The sequence below is a fragment of the Peromyscus maniculatus genome, chromosome 1, assembly GCF_049852395.1.
Source record: "Peromyscus maniculatus bairdii isolate BWxNUB_F1_BW_parent chromosome 1, HU_Pman_BW_mat_3.1, whole genome shotgun sequence".
NCBI classification, from domain to species: Eukaryota; Metazoa; Chordata; class Mammalia; order Rodentia; family Cricetidae; genus Peromyscus; species Peromyscus maniculatus.
The window spans coordinates 157,298,719-157,318,158 of NC_134852.1; the positions used below are offsets into that span (position 1 = coordinate 157,298,719).

At 47.9% G+C, this 19,440-nt stretch overlaps 1 protein-coding gene across 4 annotated transcripts in view; it reads left to right on the plus strand.

Annotated features, from left to right (window-relative positions):
* Pc (pyruvate carboxylase) overlaps positions 1–19,440 on the plus strand; it is a 94,284-nt gene that overhangs the window by 28,234 nt on the left and 46,610 nt on the right. The window contains exon 1 of one of the 4 annotated variants that reach the window (XM_042258888.2): positions 4,999–5,058. The exons of the other annotated variants lie outside the window; for them this stretch is intronic. The gene's annotated coding sequence lies outside the window, so the exon portion shown is untranslated. Of the gene's footprint in view, positions 1–4,998; positions 5,059–19,440 lie in introns of those variants that run through there. 4 annotated transcript variants of the gene reach the window in all.

Here is a 19,440-nt window from a genome sequence, read left to right on the forward strand (position 1 = left end):
CTGAACTTAAGCCAGTCTCTGAATGGCTGCTGTTTCTGTGTCTGTGCTTGTATGCTTTGCAAGGCCTGCAAGGCCCTTTCTCCTCCCCACCCCCGCCCACGTGGTGCCTGGAGTACAGGAGCAGACTTTGCTGAGGTGCTTTGCTTTTCATCCGTTTAGACGTTATCCTTAGTCTCTGTTCTTTTTTCATTTCCTCTCTAGAATGCAGCTTTTTGTTTACTTGTCTGTTTGTTTGAGACAGGGTCTCATGTAGCCCAGGATGGCTTCAAATTTGCTATATAGCAGATTACTTGCTTAGTGCTGAGATTGTAGGTATATGCTCTACACCCAGCTTTAGAATGCTCTTCTTAAGGACTATAACACAGATAAAGACAATCTTGCCCAAGGGTTTGAAAAAATACAAAGGAGGTTTTTTTTTTAGCTGGTGGCCGAGTTTCTTCTAAGGCTGTTTGCACACTCCTAGCGGTTCAGTGAAAGTGGGTTGTTTTCCTCACATGCACAGGAAAGAGGGTATAAATGGGCACAGTCTTCTGGCAACCCAGGCAAGGGCCAAGAAAGGCATCTCCTCCTTAGCTACACTTCCTGTGCCACACACTGATGTTTCTGTGCATTGAACAAATTAAGTTTGGGTCTAGGCCCAGCTCTGCTGAGGAGAGAACCCTGATCTTGAGTAAAGGAAGGGGTCAAAGGGCAGGGCTACTTGAGGAGTGTGGGGGGAGAGGAACAGCTTGAAGAATCAGGATTGAGGCAAGCCCCTGCTTACATCTGGTGTGTTGTCCCTTCCCAAGAACAGGCCTTCCAGTGATTGCTACTCCAACTGGGTCTTGGCCATTCTCCCGTCTGTCTGTGCTTGTCCCATCTTCCAGAACTGAATCTATGTTTATGGTTTTCCTTTCTTCCCAGCTATTAGGCAGAAGCCCATGACAGGAGAAAGAAGACAAACCCTTCTGTTACACACTCTGCTCATAAGGAGTAGAACTTTCTATAGGTTTCTCTGGAGCCACTGGGGGGGGGGTTGTGGAATCTGAGAACACCATGCCCTTGCTCTCTCCCATTCCACCCCACCCTTACTCTGCTCTTCCCTATCCAGCAAGAAGCATGGTATGTTCTCGTCACCCTTACACACACCTTTTGCCTGTCTCTGCCAGTTTGGTTACTTTAGACACAACCAGCCTTACTCTAAGACCGTTTATTCATGTAGTCACTCAACAAGCATTTTTGTGCAGACGTTGCTGTAACCTACAAACGTTACAAATGGCCTGGGACCCATTCTACCGTTGTCACTACACTGTCCCGCTCCAGACATCTCAGGGCTGTGTAGCATGACACAGGTCCCACCTGGGCCCTACAGAGTACTCATTGAAGGAGAATTTTCAAACAATTTTTCCCCTTCCGTTGTTCCTTTTGAGACTGCTTCTCAGAGCATGAGTCAGTCTACCTGGGCTGGTGGGACCAGGCTTGGGAATCTATTCAGGAACTCCCCGACAGCTTCTAGATAATACGAGCGTTGGAGCCTCGCTGGGCTTTGGCTGGCTGCTTCTCAGAGCTGCCCTACTCAAGGAGCTCCTGAGCAGAAGAACATCTGTCTTCCTCCAGGCAGACAGGTGTTCTAGTGTTGCTGAGGTTACTGCCTCAACATGGCCTGAAGGGGGAATCTTTTCTTCAAGTATTGTGTGTGTGTGTGTGTGTGTGTGTGTGTGTGTGTGTAGTAAGAGGACAATTTGTTAGAGTTGATGCTGGAGCAGCAAGAGCCTTTACCTGCTGATCATCTCCTCAGCTGGAAAGTTTGTTCTTTATTCTTTTGCTTCTGGTTTCCCTGTCTGACTGATCCCCACACAGTGTTCCCAAGAGACATGGTTAGAAGTAGACTGCTAATAGTGGAGTTTGTCTAGAGGGAAGCCACGCAGTGTTCCCAAGAGACATGCTTAGAAGCAGACTGCTAATAGTGGAGTTGGTTTAGAGGGAAGTCATGGAGGTTGTTCACCTCCCTGTACAGGAGCTCCATGGGTGGTGAGTGTCTCACTGATGCAGTTTTCTTTAACGAAGCATTGTTGGGAGAACAAAAGAAAATCCCACTCATTGTTTTTGTCACATCATAGAGAGTATATGGGCTTCTGTGAGAGGATGGACTTGAGTACTTGACCAGAGATTTTACAATTGGTTGTGGCTGCTCCATCTTGGATAAGAAGACTGTTAACCTAGGGGAGAGCTGAACATTTCTGCTCTGTTCCCTTTTCTAGTACAGGGCTTCTTAGCCCATCTTGGACAGTAGGCAGCCCTTGGAGGACCTTCCGTGCAGCCTGCCCTGGGCAAGAAGTGGTGCTGCCAGGAACCCTGAGGCTGGGTAGAGGTGCCTCTCAACCCAGGTCACCTTAGCATGGTGTTGAGAGTGCCAGCAGATTTGCAGACCTTCCCCTCTTGCAGTAACCAGGCCAGCAGGTATGTGTTGATGAAGTGTTGGTGTCCTGAGCTGAAGTTTGAGGCAAAGCCCAGTGACAGTGGACAGCTGCTCTCACTCACTGGGAACCAGAATCAGACTTCCCTAGCATCTTCCTTAGAGCTTAGTTCTAGAATTCCACACTTAACCTCTTTTCTTAGCTTATTAGTTCCCATATCCTCAAGTTCCTTTATCTTAGGTAGGAAAAGGAGAAGGCTATTTCTGGAAACCTATGCTGATTTGCAGAGATCCTTCTCCTGAGCAGACCATTCCCACCTACATTCCTGAGGGACTAGGGGTTTGCATTGTAATGGTTTACTGGAAGTCACAAAGGGCCAGGTCCAGCATGCACTTTTTGCAATACCATCTTATTCTCCCTTTAGGTGTATTTCCATAACCGTTTACCCAGTTGGAATTGACAGAAGAGCCAGCAGAGAACCTGCCCCTGCACAAAGGTCATTTCTTTTTGCCAAGCCCTGCCAGCTCTGGTGTGCGTTCCAGCAGAGCTGGAGGGTAAAGGAGTGCAGGCTGGCAGACCTGTTCGCTGGATGAGGGGCAGAGGATAGCACACGGGAAGGCTGGATGAGGGGCAGAGGATAGGACACGGGAAGGCTGTGGATGAGGGCAGAGGATAGGACACGGGAAGGCTGTGGATGAGGGCAGAGGATAGGACACGGGAAGGCTGTGGATGAGGGGCAGAGGATAGGACACGGGAAGGCTGTGGATGAGGGCAGAGGATAGGACACGGGAAGGCTGTGGATGAGGGGCAGAGGATAGGACACGGGAAGGCTGTGGATGAGGGGCAGAGGATAGGACACGGGAAGGCTGTGGATGAGGGTCAGAGAGGATAGGACACGGGAAGGCTGTGGATGAGGGTCAGAGGATAGGACACGGGAAGGCTGTGGATGAGGTCAGAGGATAGGACACGGGAAGGCTGTGGATGAGGGCAGAGGATAGGACACGGGAAGGCTGTGGATGAGGGGCAGAGGATAGGACACGGGAAGGCTGGGGTGAGGTCAGAGGATAGGACACGGGAAGGCTGTGGATGAGGGGCAGAGGATAGGACACGGGAAGGCTGTGGATGAGGTCAGAGGATAGGACACGGGAAGGCTGTGGATGAGGGCAGAGGATAGGACACGGGAAGGCTGTGGATGAGGGGCAGAGGATAGGACACGGGAAGGCTGTGGATGAGGTCAGAGGATAGGACACGGGAAGGCTGTGGATGAGGGGCAGAGGATAGGACACGGGAAGGCTGTGGATGAGGGGCAGAGGATAGGACACGGGAAGGCTGTGGATGAGGTCAGAGGATAGGACACGGGAAGGCTGTGGATGAGGGTCAGAGGATAGGACACGGGAAGGCTGTGGATGAGGTCAGAGGATAGGACACGGGAAGGCTGTGGATGAGGGCAGAGGATAGGACACGGGAAGGCTGTGGATGAGGGGCAGAGGATAGGACACGGGAAGGCTGGGGTGAGGTCAGAGGATAGGACACGGGAAGGCTGTGGATGAGGGGCAGAGGATAGGACACGGGAAGGCTGTGGATGAGGTCAGAGGATAGGACACGGGAAGGCTGTGGATGAGGGCAGAGGATAGGACACGGGAAGGCTGTGGATGAGGGGCAGAGGATAGGACACGGGAAGGCTGTGGATGAGGGCAGAGGATAGGACACGGGAAGGCTGTGGATGAGGGGCAGAGGATAGGACACGGGAAGGCTGTGGATGAGGGGCAGAGGATAGGACACGGGAAGGCTGTGGATGAGGGGCAGAGGATAGGACACGGGAAGGCTGTGGATGAGGGCAGAGGATAGGACACGGGAAGGCTGTGGATGAGGGGCAGAGGATAGGACACGGGAAGGCTGTGGAGAGCTGTGAGGGGGAGACAGGGTAGAGAGTGCTTAGCTTGAAGTGCGGGAAGATGCCAACAGTTGCTGGCACCAGGACTAAGAAGAGAAGAGACAGCCCGAGTGGGGCCTTGGGCTGGAACCAGGCGTCACCCACCAGTGCGTGCTTGTCAGAGCCGGGACTGCTGCCTGGTTACCCTCTCTGCTCCTTTAGCACGAGACTTTGAGATGTGTAGTGGGAACCTTGGAGCCTGGCATCCTGCCCTCTGAGATCCCTGGCCCATTTCCCCAGAGTTCCTCTGAGGGGAGGCCACCAGCATAGCCCTTTGTGGGGTGCGGCTCAATCACTCCAGACCCTGGTCTCTGTGTAGCTGCCTGGCATGGCATGCTCTGCTGTAGACCTGGCTTTGGGCACTGCTGTGTAGCTGAAGGAGTCAGTTTCAGATCCCCGCGGGGAACGCTGTAGGGAAAGAAGACCCTGCCATCTCCTGCATCAGAGAAGGCAGCCAAAGACCAGGCCCGTGTAGTCACTGCTGTGATCGCACTGTGGGGACCGGCGCAGTGGCTCCTGAGCACACCCCAAGCCCGTGGGGGCCTCCAGGGGAGCCTCCCTTCCCCATAGCTATCTGCCTCCTGCAGCTGGCAGCTTCGGACCTGCAACTTGGCAGGACACCTGAACCTTAGGCACCTTTCAAACTGTTTCCCTCCCTGTGGAGGGTAAAAGAGGAGGCTGAGCGGCTGTTGCCCTGCTAGGCCATTGCTGGTGCTGCCTGATGACCTGGTGAGACTCTTTTCATTGGCCCAGCCGAGGGCCTTGCCGGGCTTCCCTTTATCAGCTCTGGGTGGTGTCCCTGTGGGTGGCAGAATTGCCCTAGGGGACAGAGCCTGTTTAGAGTTGAATTCAGCACTTGGTTACCTGCCTGGGAGTTAGTTATCTGGGTTTGTTCTCAATTCATGTTGCCTGATCCTGGCCTCTTAGGAAGTGCTTAGGCTTTGAATTCCTAACTCAGTTTGCGGACAGTCCTTATAAGCCTTCAACCCCACGATTGTTGACATGTGTTAGCAGTGCCGCCAATGGCCTGAGAGTGGCCCCGGCCCAGGCTGCACTCAGGCCACTTGGAGTTTCTTCCTCCAAATGCTCACAGTTCCCATCTTGGCCCTTTTGGCACATCGACCCTCTGGGATGCTCTGAGTTGTCCGCCTGTGCAGGGATAGCCAGATGTCCATTGTGATTATTGTGGCCTGTGTCTAAGTTCAGTCCCAGGAGACAGTTGTGACATTTCCTGTATGGACCCTGTGTTACTGGGCTATCAGAATTGTATTGGCATAGTAATATTGAGTTCTTCGTGTGTACAGATCACAAAAAAATGTTTGCCTGGGGCCCCATACTTCTAGGGGCACCCTGTTCAGGGGCTGCCTATTGTGTCTTCTAGTTCGGCTCAGCAGCTCTGGGCCTGGACCAAGAAAGAGGATAAGGGCCTATTGTTTGTCCCTGGGGCCTGAATGGCACTTTGTTTTCCTCCTTCAGCTCTAGCCAAGTGGCTTTACTGTGGCTGCGGGTGCTGGTATTACAGTCTCATCTCAAAGAAGAAATCCATTCCCAGCAGACCTCATGCTGCCTACTGAATATTATGGGCTTTGAGCCAACTAGAGGCCTTGTGTTGGTGGCTGCTGGGTAAGGGCCCATCATAGGGCCAAGAGAAAGCATCTTCACTATCAAGTGCCTGGAGCTATTAACACTGAACCTGGGTCTAGGTGAGAGAAGTATCTACAGGAAGGGCATTTGAGGCCTGGTAGATGGACCAAGCTGGGGGCAAAGGCAGGAGATACGGGCTGTGCTTCCCCTCCCCTCCCTGTCCTCCTACTCTTTGTCCCTAGCCAGGCACTGTCACGCTGGTCCTCTAGTTGGAGGTACCTGTTTTGACTGGAGGTCAAAAGAAGAGAGAGGTTGCGCAAAGTAGGGTGAGCTGGATCGTGCTGTTGGATTTGGCAATCAGGGAGCAGCCTGTTCAGCCGGCTCTATGCTTGAACACCCGTCCTGCAGGTGCACGTCAGCTCCCACCTGGCCCTGAGAGTCACACAACAGAGCTGGCTGTTTGCGTTATTCACTACTCCAGGACAGTAGGGAGTGCTCTTCTCACCCAGTGGTTCTTAGAGGGCTCCCCCGGCCCTTGCAGGTCCTTAAGCCCAGTTGAAGGGAGTCTTCAGGGCAGAACAATTTTCCTAACAATACTGACACATTAATTTTCTTTTCACCAATGATGTAAAATTAGGGGAGGCGAAACTACCGACACTTCTGCAGGAATCAGGCTATACATAGACTGTCCCGCCATCCCAGACCCTTGCCCTCCACTTCATTTAACATTAGCCTTAAGGAAGCAGTGAAGCAGATTCATTTAATCAACATACGTGCTGTGCTTGGACACATATTCTTACCTTTCTGTGTGATAAAATGGGAACTAAGCATTCTTTTGCCAGCCATGGGGATTGTGTGGGAAGAGCGCTCATCCGGACCTATAAGTTGCACATTGAACTTGATGGGTTTTTAGAATGCACTGATGTAAAACTGTGGTTATGACTGTGGTTACACAGATTTGAATGCTTTCTAAATTTTTTTTTTTCCAAAAGTGAATGTTGATGAGTCTGTTGCTTCAAAGGAAACAGCTAACAATATTTGTGGCCTGTGGTGAAGTTAGAACTTGCAGAACAAATTAGAGTTTGTCCTGAGCTGGATGCCTTTAAAATATCTAAAGGCTCTTCTGATGACATTGGCCTTGGTGGTGATATTGTACAGGTGGCATTCTGTTAATTCATTTCAGTCTGTACTGTGTTCCCGTCTAGGAGAGCGGCATAATTCAGGGAGCCAGTATTTTCCGGATGACCAGCACATGAGATTACAAAATCATGTTGAGCAAAAAGACCCATTTAAAAATTGAGACAGGCCAGTGAATTTTAAAGTCACAGAGTAGGAAATGTTCATGAGGTTTGAGATTTCCTGTCACAGTGAACTGCTTGTCTGTTGAGTTTGGATGTAATGTCAAGGGAAGTGACCTCAGTCATCAAGAGGTTATTAAAATATTTCTCTTTTGCAACTACATTTCTGGGTGAGTCTAAATTTTCCTCATAATCAACGTCACAGTAGATTAAACGACAAGCACACACGTGATAGGTGCTGGGGATTGGATGCAGGACTTCACACAAGTTAAGTAAGTGCCCAATCTTCGTTAAAATTTTGGTAAATTTTTTTTGTGGTGCTGGGGGTATAACCCAGGGCCTCATGTATGCTAGGTAAGTGCTATACCATAAAATTAAACTAAAACCCTAAAATTTCTTTCTTTTTTAAAACAGCTTTATTGATATGTAATTCATATAAAATTTACTCTGTCTCTCTCTCTGACTGTTTTTTTGAGACTGGGTTAGAAACAGGATTGTCCAGAGAATGTGCATTTTAGTCTTAGCTATCTACTTTTTTGAGGATGGTCTCACTCTGTATATCAAACTGGCCTGGAACTCACTATGAAACTCAGGCTGGCCTCAGATTTGTGGCAGTTTTCCTGCCCCAACCTCCTGAGTTGTGTGATTGTGGGCATGAGCTACCATACACAGCCCTCCCACCCTCTTTTGATACAAGGCTTCGTTATGTTGTGCAGGCTGACTGATCTTGAACTCAAGAGCTCAAGTGATCACCCTGTCCCAGTCTCCCAAGCGGCCGGGACTGTAGGCGCAAACCACTGTGTCTGGCTAGAATTCACCCCACCCCCCTCCAGTTTTGAGATTTGAACTTGCCATCCCACATCTCTGTCTTCCAGGTGCTGTTAGTACAGACTTGACTGGCAAAATTCAAGAGTGTGTAATTCAGTAGTTTAAAAGTCAATGGTTTTGTATTTTTACAGGGTTGTGCAGCCATCTTCACTATCTAATTTTAGAACATTCTTATCACCCCACAAGGAAACCCTGTGCCCATTAGCAGTCACTCACTGTTCATCTCCCTTCCCAGCTCCTGACAGCTAGTATGTACTTTGTGTCCCTGGACTTTCCCATCTGGACACTTCATTTAAATGGTTGTATTACTTGTGCCTCTTTGTGTCTGGCTTCTTTCACATAGGTTGTTCTTAGGGTTCATCCACTTTGTAACAATAAAGTTTTGTAAAATTTTGTAAACAAAAAATTGCCTATTATGAACAATGCTGTTAAGATCATTTGTATCCAAGTTTTGGGGTGGACTTATATTTTCTGATAGCTTGTGTGATAGAATTGCTGGCTCACACAATAACTGCTTCATTGAGGAGCTACCAGACTCTTTCCTAAATGGTTATACCATTTCATCCCCCCCTCACCAGTGCAGAAGAGTTCCAATCTTTCCAGGTCCTCACCACCACTTACTGCCTGTATCTTTACCACACTGATGACTGTGAAGTGGCCTCTCGATTTGTTTGATTTATGTCTCCCCTGTGGCTAGGGATGTGGAGCATCCTTGTATGTGTTTATTGGCCATTTGTATATATCATTCAAAGAAGTATCTATGAAGATCAGCATGGCACTGATCTGTAGCTCAGTTTAGGGTGTGTCTCCATAGTCTTCTGTGAACACGAGCATGTTTCCTTTGGTTCAGACTTTTCATTTCTTTCTTTCTTTCCTTCCTTCCTTCCTTCCTTCCTTCCTTCCTTCCTTCCTTCCTTCCTTCCTTCCTTCCTTCCTTCCTTCTTTCTTTCTTTCTTTTTTTCTGGAGCTGAGGACTGAACCCAGGGCCTTGCGCTTGCTAGGCAAGCACTCTACCATTGAGCTAAATCCCCAACCCCCAGACCTTTCATTTCTTTAAATGCTTTATTGTAGTTTGCAGTGTGTAAGTCTTCTTTTGGTGAGTCTATTCCTCAGTATTGTGTTGTATTTGTGTTACTCTCTGTTTAGATTTCACTTGTGCTGTTTAACCTCCTCCTTACTTTGAGTCCTTCTTAGCTAGCCTGAGGACAGGACTGGGTCTCCATAAGGCCTAGTACCTTGTAGTATGATGCCTCAAAGTAAGTAGTCCAGAGTTTATTTTTTGTTCCAAATAATTCTATGAAGAAGCCACTTTTCAAGCCAGAAGGTGGAGGCGCACACCTTTCATCCCAGCACCCGGGAGGTAGAGACAGGCAGATCTCTGTGAGTTTAGCGCCAGCCTGCTCTACAGAGTGAGTTCCAGGACAGCCAGGGCTGTTAGTCAGAGAAACCCTGTCTTGAAAAAAAACAAAACCACCTTTTATCTAACGATGCTCAGGATGGTGGGGCGCCTTCCCTTGAGACAGAGTTCTGGCTGATGGAAGCAGATGGAGATAGAATTTTTATTTCACAGCCACTGCTCCCTCCAGCCATCACCCTATGTAGGACTGTTAGTCTAGTCTTAGACCCCTGGGGCCTGTGTCTAGGTCTCTGTCCTTATACATTGTAGCCCCAAGGCATGATAGAATGGCTGATATCACAAAGACTGGCAGTTGGGGCGGGTCACTGTGCTGGGCATCTGTAATGTGCCACTCTCCCAGATATTGCAGAAAACACCCTACATTGAGGAGTTCTTGTAGCAACTCCATAAGGTTATTTGATTGTTTTGCTTCTATAGCTCAGGAAACTAAGGCTCAGCAGGTGACAAAATTCCCTAGTTGGCCAGGCAGTGGTGGCAGGTGGATCTTTCTGAGTTCAAGGCCAGCCTGGTCTACAAAGCAAGTTCCAGGACAGCCAGGGATATACAGAGAAACCCTGTCTTAAAAAGCCAAAAGGAAAAAACAAAAAAAAAAAAAAAAAAAAAGAAAGAAAAGAAATTCTGAAGTTGAAGAGCAATTGAAGCATTGAACTTGTATTAGTCAGGGCTCTCTAGAACAGTGGTTTTCAACCTTCCTTTAATACAGTTCCTCATGTTGTACTGACCCCCAACCATAAAATTATTTTAGTTGCTACTTCATAACTGTACTTTTGCTACTGTTATGAATCATAATGTAAATATTTTTGGAGGTAGAGTTGCCAAATGAGTTGTGACCTACGGGTTGAGAACAGATGCTCTAGAGGAACAGAACTGGTAGAATGAATATATATGTATTAGAGTGGCTTGGCAACAATGGCTATGTACCAATGGGAAGTCCAAGAATCCAGTAACGCAGTTCATGAGGCTGGATGTCCCAGCTGGTCTTCAGTATATACCAGAATCCTGAGGAAGTAGGCTTTAATGCCAGTGAAGGAATGGACTTACCAGTGAGAGTGAGGGCAAGCAGGCAAAGAGAGAGCTTCCTTCTTCCATGTGCTTCCTATAGACTGCCACCAGAAGGGGTGGCCCAGATTAAAGGTGTATCTTCTAGTCTCAAAAGATCCAGATTAAAGGTGAATATTCCCACTTCAAATGATTTAACCCCAGCACTTGGGAGGCAGAGGCAGGCAGATTTCTGAGTTCCAGGCCATCCTGGTCTACAGAGTGAGTTCCAGAACAGCCAGGGCTACACAGAGAAGCCCTGTTTTGAAAAACCAAAAAGAAAAAGAAAGAAGAAAAATATCTCACAGGTGGGGCCAGCTGATTGGATTTTAGTTAATTCCAGATGTAGTCAAGTTGATAACCAAGAAACAGCCATCCCCAGAACTGCATACAGTTCAGACAATTCCAGAGCTCAGGCTGTGGTGCTAGGAGAGGGGATCCATATAAGTGGTCTTCAGGAGGCAGGCAGGGTTGAGGACTTGAAGGATATGGAGAGGCTCTGTCAACACTGGTTGGGTTGGATCAATCTAGAAGCCTTTGTTCCTTGGCCTAGAACAATCACTGCTTATCTAGTGGCCCCCTTCTTCGGATAGTGACACAGCAGAGGCCTGGAAGCCTCAGGCCAGTGACCCCCATTGTCCTGTGGTAGTGGGCTTGGCAAATGTCCCTGTGGTGATAAGCTGGGGGTGGAGCGGCCCTGTGGGGCTGGGCTCTGGTAGTAGACACTCATTTGCCACTTGCAGGGCTTTCCTCTGTCAGCACATGGTGAATTTGTTAAGTATGGGGATCTTTGCTTTCTGGTTCTCCATAGCACATAATGTCATTTCTGCTCTGTAGTGGGGTCTTCTACACAAGTTCTGTAAAAGAAATTCTCCCTGTCTTCTACACAGAAGTCACCCAAGTTCCGTGCCTCTTGGCTGGATTGGGGTGATGGGACAGGCAAAGAGCATTGTCAGTAGAGGGTCCGGCTGCCCTGGTAGAATGAGCAGCTTTTATAAGATGGGCCTGACCTGGAATGAGGACAGGAAGGCTGGGGACAACTACAACCTCTGTCTCTTGTCAGTGTTCCCATTGCTGGAGCTGAGCTGGGAATGTCTCATCCCTCACTCAGAATCACCGACTGGCTGCCTGTGCTGTTGCACCAGCGTCGGCAGTGCGAACATCTGAGCAAACCACTTGCTGAGCAGCAGGGAATGACCTGGCCTCCCTTCTATGGAGCCAAACATATCCCTTTCTGTTTTTTTCAGAGATGAAGAAACAGACAAAAATCCCCAACTACCTGAACTGTCTGTCTTCTGTATCCACGGCTTCTTCATTTAAGGGATCAAAAATATTGGGGAGTATGTTAATGTTGGTGCTGGGGTGTAGTATGTTGTTAGTCCTGTGTTGGTTGCTGGCTGTGTCTGTGTTGAGCACACACAGACTTTTTTGTTGTTATTATTTCCTAAACAATACAGTATGACAACTATTTGCATAACATTTGCCTGGTGTCAGATATGAGTCATAGAGATGGTTTGCGTGTATGGAAGGTGGCCAGGGAGTCACAGGCGTGAAGCACATAATTTTTTGCAACTAGGTTTTGGTATCTGAAACAGTCTTGGAATCAGTCCTGTTTTGGATGATTACAGTATGTTGGTGTTTTGGGGGCATTTCACAGTTGGGAAAAAAGATTTATTTATTTATTTATTTATTTATTTATTTATTTATTTATTTATTTATTTATTTATTTATTTGCATTGTGCGTGTGCCTTTATGAGTTTGTGTACCACGTGAGTGTAGGTGCTCACAGAAGCCAGAAGAGGGCATTGGATCCCCTGGAATTGTGCTATGAGTCACTTGGTGCAGTTTTGGGGCTGGAACCTTGGTTCTCTCTAAAAACACTAAGTGCTCTTAACTGCTGAGGCTTCCCTCCAGCCCCATGTTATTTTGGCGGGTGGGGAAATGCTAGATTTTATGCATCAAAATTGAAAACAACGGAATGGGTGTTGGGCCCCTTTCTTCCCTTCCAGCCTGGTGTGCATAGCTCGGTCCATCTGCCACTAGAACTCTAATATCAGCCAGGCCGAGCCTAAGCATTGCCAGTATCCCCAGAGCATCCTGGGAAAGGGAGATCTCCTTCCTGCCTGAGGCCTATTTCCCAACCCAGAGACTCACCCTAGAGCTAGTTCCTTTTCCCAGAGAGATTGAGAGAATCAAGTCCTGTAGATTTGGACGGCAGGTAAAACTAATGTTTTATGCTCATGAGGTTCTCAACTCTTCCCCTCAGTGCAATGGGGGTAATGTCCCATCCTATATTTGCCCATCGTAGGAGAATGAGAATGTTGATGTAATGTATCTAAATGAATTCTCAAGAGAGTGGTCAGGATCTCTTGTAGAAGTGTCTCCTCAGCCATTTGTGGTCCGGCCTTGCTCCTGGGTGGTGCTCAGGCTCCAGGTGACCAGACCTTCCAGCTCTGCATCCACCCGGGGACTCACCTCCAGCAGCAATTGTCACAGGCCGGAGCAGCGTTAGGAGCCAGGGCTACTGTGGCTTCTCAGTGGAGCTTTCTAGATGTTCCTCTCATCTCATCTTCCCGGCTCAGCTCTGGTTTGAGTGACTAGGGCTCACCTTGCAGAATCAATGCTTACTTGGCTTTGTCAAGATTTCTTAGTGGAAGCACTCTTCCTTGGTGGACAGGAAGGGAATCGGAGCTGATATTATCAGTTCTAACAAAAGATGAGAAGAGGTGGAGGCTTGACACTACCAGGCAAGTCCTGGAGGGTTCAGCTTCCACCGGCTCTTCGGGAGATTGGCATCCAGAGTGTGCCCACCTAGGACCCTGGCCCGGCTCAGAGCAACCTTTTTTTTTTTTATCAGCAGTTTCTCTGGACGTGGCCAGAAGCAGGCAGGAGCCCTGTTTGAGCATTTGCGTTTCAGTTCAGGAGGCCCCACAAAGAGAACAGTGGGATGTTGACTCTGCTGCTGCCCCAAGTAACCTTGTCAAAGCGCAGCTGGGTGCTTTGTTTTTTGTGATGGCTATGTGCCTAGTGGGAGGAGCCCTTCCTGTCCTCGCTGAGTGGTCTTAGGGTCAATACCACAAAGGCAATCTTTGTAGCATGTAGCATTTAAAAGGCTACTTGTTAATGAAATCTGGTACAAGCTCACAGGCCTCAGGTGACGTGGCCTGGTGAGGGATCGTCTCCTGACCCCAATGGGAGAAAGGACCATCAAGTCATCTGTTCCCAGATGGACAACCTGAGGTGACATTTAGTCTCAGCAGGAAAAAGAAAGCTTTTAGCCTTTTAGCTCTTTCTTAGCCTCCTCTGCGGCTTCTCCTGGACCAGCTACCTCATCTCTTTTCTAGCTAGCTTTCCCAGTCCTCCTGCCTTGGAAAGTTCAAATGTCATTGCCCTTTATTCCTCCCATGGAAACCTATGGCAGCTCTTCTCCACCTGGTTTTGTTTCTGGTTTGAGGCCTCTGTGTGTGCATGCACACACGTGCACACACACACACCACACGCACACGCACACACACACTGTGGCCATTGTTACTCTCCCTTCGGAACAGGTAGCTTTCTAGCAGGAAAAGGAGAGGAGACATTCTGGTGACAGATCTTAGGGATGGGAACTGAGTAAGAGGGTGGACTAGACCATGGCTCAAGGACCGGTGGGAACTGAGTAAGAGGGTGGACTAGATCATGGCTCAAGGACTGGTGGGAACATCTGTGGTTGGAGATGTCAAAACCCTGCTTTGGACAGAAGGATATAGACTGTAGATCCAAAGCTGTGGGCCAGTCTGCCTTCGTGTAGTGATTGCTGTTGGCGGAAGGCAACAAGGGTCCCTTATGGAACTGGCAAAGCTTCTGAAGTCAGGGGAAGGTCTGTTCTCAGTCTAGCTCCAAGTCAGGGCCACCCTGGGCTGTGAGGTGATGTCTGTGAATAGAGGAGCCTAAGGCCCAGCTTTGAGCTGGAGGGCAAAGACCAGCTTTCTAAGGCATGAGGCCTCCTGGACAGCAGTGAGAGAAAGTGCTGCCACTGGCCTATGAGTAACACTCACTGCTCCAAGTAGGGTGAGAGAGCTCTCAAATTTGCTTGGGAGGAAACCTTTCCCTCAGTTCAGGGGGAGGAGGAGGAGGAGAGCCGATAAGGCCCCATGGCTTCTGGCTCTTTATCTAAACTGCAAACAGCCCAGATGCCTGCCAAGTCATGGGGTAGCGACTCAGGAGGTGGGAGGCTATGTGTGTGCATGTGTGTTCAGGAGGCAGATGAGGGTGGGGTGGAGGCCAGCGTGCCTTAGTTGTTTTCCTCTGTCTGTCCCCAACCCCTCCATCAACTTTCTAGGGACTGTATCTTTTCTCAGTGTGGGCTAGATGGGACATATGGTGTACTCCTATGGCTTTGTTCTCTGTTCAGGAAACCTATCATTAGCAAGGGGGTCTGAGGCAAAGATATAGTCTGTATTAATCTGAATTAATCTGGAATGATCATTTGTTTGTTTTCCCCTGGATACTGAGACTTGAACCAGTGACCTCATGCATGTTGGTTAAGTGCTTTGTCACTGAGCTACATCCTCCAGCCGGAATGATCCTGATGAGAATGAAATGTCAGTTTCCTAAGGGGCCTCCTTTCAGAACAGTTTGTCTCCAGTCCTAACAGGCCTCAGGTTTTGTGAAACGCTGTCAAGATTGAATGAATGAATTCTTCTTCCCCACTTTGGCGCCTGTCATTCCCTTAACCCTGTGTACCTTCTGCTGGTGCCCCGGGGCCTCTCACCACTTACTGTCCACCACCAGCTGCCCTTTCTGTGGCTGAGTGTTCCCATTACCGAGGAAATCCCACTACCTGCCTCAGCTCTTTTTTTTTTTTGAACTCTTGCCGGGTGACATTCCAGCAGTATTCATTTGCCCCTCCTCAGCCCACCTGGTTTGTTCGTGCTGTGGTTTCTCCACGTGGCATTTCTGCATCCCATCCCTGGCCTTTGCTGTTCCAGCTGGCAGGGAAAAGCTGTGAAGGGCCTGAGTACTGTTTTAATAGAGAAAGAACGGTTGTAGGGCGAGAGCTCTTGCCTCCTTTCCAGCTTGCCAAGAGCCAACTGTCTGTCATGGTTTTGCCTGTCACCTCTATGCTGATCCCCCAATCACTGTGGCACCTCTTCGTACTGAGCTGATGGTCTTCCCAAGTCTGGCCCCAGCCTGGAAATCAGGCTTTATTTGATGTGATTGATTATTAGTTGGTAGCATGTTTTACATCCCTGCCAAGTGCAGTTTATGTAGATTCTCATATTTAATCTTCCCAAATGAATATCTGAGGTTGAATTATTTCTATTTTTCAGTTTTCAGGCAAGTGAGCTCCCCACCCCACCCCCCCCACCCCCCCCACCCCCGCAACCCGGTTTATAAACACTGGGGGTGGATAGGATTTGCTGGACCCTGACCTGAGGCACAGCCTCTGCAACAGGAGCTGTTGGGGGGTTGTTTTCTCACTCAGGTGCACGCGCTGAGCACGCCGCACGTGTTAGTGCTCTGTGAGCCACGGTTCTCCGCAGCGGCCCTCCCTCTGTGACCCTTTCACCCTCCTCAGCTGCACCACAGCTTCTTCCAGCTCTTGCTCCTTCTTCCGCAGTGGGGAGGAGGACTTTCTCCTGTACAAGTTGTCTCAGACGTCTGACCGTGAGACTCTAAGTGTCTTGGAGACAGGCCATGCTTCTTCATCTTCCTCTATCCCAAGTGTGACATTAGCAAAAGGCTCAATAAGGTGGCTTTGATCACATGGAATCTAGTCATCCTTTGAGTATGAATTATCATTACAGTTGATGAAGAAACAAGACAAACAGCCAGCAGGTGGTTTGAGATTTAATTTAGGCCTGGATTTGGTTCCTAGCTTGGGGATAAGGGTGATAGACAGACATGGACAGAAAAGGTGGGCGAGTGCGCAGTGGTGGTGCATACCTTTAATCTCAACATCAGAGGCAAAGGCAGGTGGTTGAGTTCTGTGAGTTGAGTTCCAGGACAGCTAGGGCTGTTACACAAAGAAACCTTGTTTTTAAACAACAACAACAACAACAAAACAAAACCCAAACCAGCAAACAAAAAAACCCAAGAAAAGAAAAGATGGGACAACATCACAAACAGCAGGTTTATGAGAAAATGCTCAACATCAGTATTCACCAAGGAAATGTAAAAGACACCTCTACTCTCAAGAATGAGTTCTATCAAAGGGACAAATGAAGCTGGTCGTGTAGCAACATGCCTGTAATCCCAGCACTTTGGAGGTAGAGGCAGGAGGATCTGGAGTTCAAGGCCAGCCTTTACCACATAGAGAGTTCTAGGAGTAAAGGCGTCCACTACCAAGCCCACCTAGCTCTTTATTTATTTGTTTATTTATTCTTTAAATTTATTGCATTTTATTTTATGTTTATTAGTATTTTTCCTGCATGTATATCTGAGGATGTCTGATCTTGGAGTTACAGACAGTTGTGAGCTACCATGTGTGCTGAGAATTGAACTCAGGTCCTCTGGAAGAGCAGTCAGTGCTCTTAACTGCTGAGCCATCTCTCCAGCCTCTAGCACTTTGTTTTTTTAACTATTGCAATTTTTTGGTAAATTTTAAGATTTTTTTCCATGTTGACCTCAGAATTTAAAAAAAATATTAAAACTGTGTATGTTAAATGCATAAGAATAATCAATGCATATACATACAATACAATGCAATTTTTTTTCTCTTTTTTTTTGGGGGGGGGGGATGTTACTGTGTACTAAACTCAGAGCCTTACATGCATCAGGCAGGTGCTGTACCATTGAGCTATAACCTACCACTGTCATATACAAATCCAGTGACATGTATCTACCTCCTCAAGCATTTCTCATCTCTTTAAGGTAAAAACACTGAAAGTCCTTTCTAGATCTTTGGAATATTCAATGCTAAATTGTCCTGCTGTAGCCACACCGTTCTGGAACCACACAAGAAGGCTTTTCTCTACTCCAGTGTAGCCCAGTGCCCACTGACGTCTCTCCAGCCCTCCCTACTGCTTTCATCAGCCTCTGGAAGTCTCAACTTCCAGGAAGTCAATTTTTCACCAGTATAGACTAGTCTTTTTGTGCTAGTTTATTTCATATAGCATAATGTTCCCAGTTCTATGTTGTCACAAATGACAGGATTTCATTACTTTTTATGGCTGAATAATCTTCTACTATGTGTATGTAGCGCTGTTTTTAATCACATTTCTCCACTGACAGACACCTAGGTTGTTTCCATGTCTTGGCTACTATGAAGAATGCTGCAGTAAACATGGAATGCAGCTGCCTCTTCTGATTTCATTTTGGCTTGTATCCAGTAGTGAGAGTGCAGGTTCATACTGTAGTTCCTTTTTTGTTTGTTTATTTTGTTTTTCTGAGACAGGGTATTGCAATGTAGTTCTGACTGCTCTGGAGCTTGCCCAAGCTGTCCTCAAACGCAGAGATCTTCTTGCCTCTGCCTCCTGAGTGCTGGAACTAAATGTATATGCCAGTGTGACTCACCATAGTTCTCTCTCTCTCTCTCTCTCTCTTAAAAGATTTATTTATTTTATGTATATGGTGTTCTAGCTGCATGTATACCTGCATGCCAGAAGAGGGCACCAGATCTCATTACGGATGGTTGTGAGCCACCATGTGGTTGCTGGGAATTGAACTCAGGACCTCTGGAAGAGCAGCCAGTGCTTTTAACCTCTGAGCCATCTCTCCAGCCCTGTAGTTCTCTTTTTAGTATTTTAAAGCCTCCAACACTGTTTTTCCTTGTCACTGCACTAGTTGACATTCTCAGCAACAGTGTGAAGGGTCCCCTCTTCCCACATCCTTTACCAACACTTCTTGTTTTTGTTTTAGTTGTTGTTGCTTTTTTTTTTTTTTCCAGTAGGGTCTCATGTAGTAGCATTTGGGAGGCAGAGGCAGGTGGATCTCTGAGTTCCAGGCCAGTCTGATCTATAGAGTGAGTTCCAGGACAGCCAGAAACATGTCCTGAAAAACAAAAACAAACAACAACAACAAAAGCTGGGCCTTTTTATGCTCGGCTGGAGAGATTGTTAGCTGGTAGGAGCACTTACTGAATCCTGGGTCTAGAAGGGGAAAGAGCTGATTCCCTGAGTTCACTTCCTGTTCTCTATTAGCCATTGCCCTGGCTCACTGGCCTGTAGATCTTACAGCATGGGAAGACCCTGGCTCCAGGAGAACATTTGCATTTTAATTCAAATTTATTTTGGTTCAATTAAGTATGTTTGGAACCTACACCATAGGCAGGCACCAGGCCAGGTTCTTTGGGTGGGAAAACAGGGCCTCTGACATTGAATGGAAGTAATGATTCTGAAGTTTGCTACTTTCTGTGGGTCCCTCTGAGCCTCATTTTTTTTATCTGTAAAATTTGGGTTGATTATATCCCCATGGGATTATGGGGAAAATTTAATGAGCTAAAAGATGCCTGGCATAGAGAAGGCAGGAAATGAAAGTTCTTCTGCTGTGCCCCTGGAGCTAGCTGTGTATGCCACATTTACATGACAAAGATGGGGCAGCCGGGGGTGGGTGGGCAGCAGATTCCTGATCCTGCAGACCGGGTCCAGGAGGCCTAAGTTCTCAGAGAACCAAACCCTTACCGATACACTGCATTTTAGTACGTCAGGCAGAGCAGAATCAACAACAATAACTGATAGAGCAAAACTTCTGTATGTGAGCAGCCCTTCTGCCTCTGCCTCCCAAGGGCTGGAAGTCTCTCTCTCTCTCTCTCTCTCTCTCTCTCTCTCTCTCTCTCTCTCTCACACACACACACACACACACACACACACACACACTTCAAAAGCTCTCACTGTACTCACCCTTCTTGTGCTGCTGTGAGATGACACAGACCTAGTGAAGCAAGCCACTTACCCTAGTACCTGACCCTGATTTTGCAGTTTGAGGTGCAGCCGCAAAACTTCCTTGAATTTCTTTTTTCTTCAT